At 38.6% G+C, this 2,098-nt stretch overlaps 1 pseudogene; it reads left to right on the top strand.

Moving 5' to 3' along the window:
• Window positions 1-243: 243 nt before the first annotated feature.
• On the top strand, window positions 244-392 carry LOC123815978 (annotated as a pseudogene).
• The last annotated feature ends 1,706 nt before the right edge of the window (window positions 393-2,098 follow it).

Below are 2,098 nucleotides of genomic sequence, written 5' to 3'. Positions count from 1 at the left end.
AGGGAGGGGATACTTGAGAGCAGCATCACTCACTCATTCACTCGCTCTCAAAAAGATTTTTTTAAAGAAAGAGTCTACTTTTCGTAACATATTTATTAAGCACTGAATACAATATGAGTGAAAATGTCACTGTTTTGAAGAGGTTCTGAATAATTAATATATTTTAATTGTTTTAGTCATCAATTGCATAAATGTTTACTGATATTAATTGAATGATTGCCATCTTTCAAAAGAAGCAGCAAAGTACTTACCTGGAAGGGGAGATACCACGGCCCTAAGGTGGTTTTCTCCCAGCAAGGCTCACCCATTGCACCTCAGGTGTGCTGAGCCCTGTGCTTTCTCCAAATGTGGGACGCTCTGCGTCATTTGTGATAGTGGGAGACTGTGTCCACTAAAACAAAAAAGTAGAAAAAGACACATGCTTCCTAAAAAGAAATTTGGAGGAAGAACAACATTTACAGGAAATCTCTGTGTCATAAGGAAATTCACATCTTATAACTTTTTACCTCATGGTACTGAAGTCATTTTTAAATTCTTGTGTATTTTTAAAGAGTTGTTATGTAGTTTGAGTACCTAGACTCATTCTCATCTAGATGTAGTGGGTTTTTTTCTTTATTGATTCTTTCTATTTTTTTTCTTCCCCACTAAGACGGAAGTTGCCTTAACACTCCTTCTGAGGCTTACAAAACAGAAGTAGTACAAGCAGCAAGAGGGTGGTTGCTCTCTTCTGGAGAGACAGGAATTTTGTAATGAGAGCACATAACAGAGTTTCCCTGAAGGCAAAAGACTAAAGCTTCGCTTTCCAATGCTGCGTGAAATGCTTCACTAATTAGTAGTCCTAAATGTTAGGGGAGAGAGATGAAGGAATAAAAGCCGCTTCTATGGTGTTTTGTGTATGATAAAAGTGTTGTATGAAACTTTGCCTCTTGGAAAATGCCACTCTAAAAAATCTGGTCCTATAAACTGTTACTTAAGCGGGTTCCTAAAGCTGCAGACTGATTAAAACCCAGCAGGTAAGGCCATAATAAACAAATGCCACCTGCTGCTGGAACAGGTGTTTGTGTCCTCATTTAGTAACAAAATGAAATGAGAAGATGCAGAGGGGTTACAAGAGACCATCGCAGGGATTACCAGGAGCCTGGCATTGTGTAATTCATTGTTGTTTGTCCTTGAACTTAATGCTGGCGGTTTTGCCACATTAGTTGATGATGCCGTGAGGATTAAAGTTCAGTACAATCAAGAAGACCTATATCTTCTCCTGCTAGGATTTCCCTTGCTCAGTACTTGCATTTTGTTACCCTTTGTTTTGTGGTTAACCTTTCTTCTTCTTACGCTACTTAGAAATCAGTTATAGGATACAAATTATTGAGAAGAATTCCTTTTACTTCCTTACAACAAATGAAAAGAAACTGTATACAGGATAAGTTAAAGAACAGAATAGGTTGGATGGCACACTATGGAATTTAATGAGTGCCTTTTACATATAATCGTGTCACGTGACATTAGGCTGTTTTCTCCTGCCACATTTTCCCCCATTTCAATTTCTCACACCTATTCTAACACACTCACCATTTGCTGAAAGGAGACAAACATGTTACCTTCACTGTTTCAGAAATGTTGCGACCCTCATGTTTTCCTTATTGTAATACTCCATGAACAATGTAAATTCATGGAAGTCATTTGAGAGTGATTCTGAGAAAGTTCGATTGGCAGACTTAAGAAATCTTGGGAGCCAACTGTTTTCCAAACATGTCTGCAGTGGTTTGCTTCTTTGCCATGAGTCTAAGTTATTGTATAGCCATTGTTACAAGATCAAACAAAAGGAACATTGATAATGTTTTGACTATTGCGAAGAGCTATATGAACACAAAAGGCAGTTGAAATAGAAGTGTTGTTGGCAGCCCGCAGAAAATAAACACCACATTTGGAAGTAGGTGGTGAGTCTCCGGCCAAAGACTCACAGGTAGAGAGGAGATTTTGTGACTCTTGAAACCTCTGTCTGGAAGCAGGGGGTAAAAATAAATGGCTCTTAGGAGATCGCTTGGAAAGCTGATTATTTATACCCTTAAGTTTTGTGATCAGAGTGACGTCACCCGTG

Source organism: Phyllostomus hastatus, unplaced genomic scaffold (assembly GCF_019186645.2).
Source record: "Phyllostomus hastatus isolate PE091 unplaced genomic scaffold, TTU_PhHast_1.1 phas_contig_196, whole genome shotgun sequence".
NCBI classification, from domain to species: domain Eukaryota; kingdom Metazoa; phylum Chordata; class Mammalia; order Chiroptera; family Phyllostomidae; genus Phyllostomus; species Phyllostomus hastatus.
The sequence above is the reverse complement of the archived record's forward strand: the minus strand, read 5'-3'. Positions and strand labels throughout refer to the sequence as shown.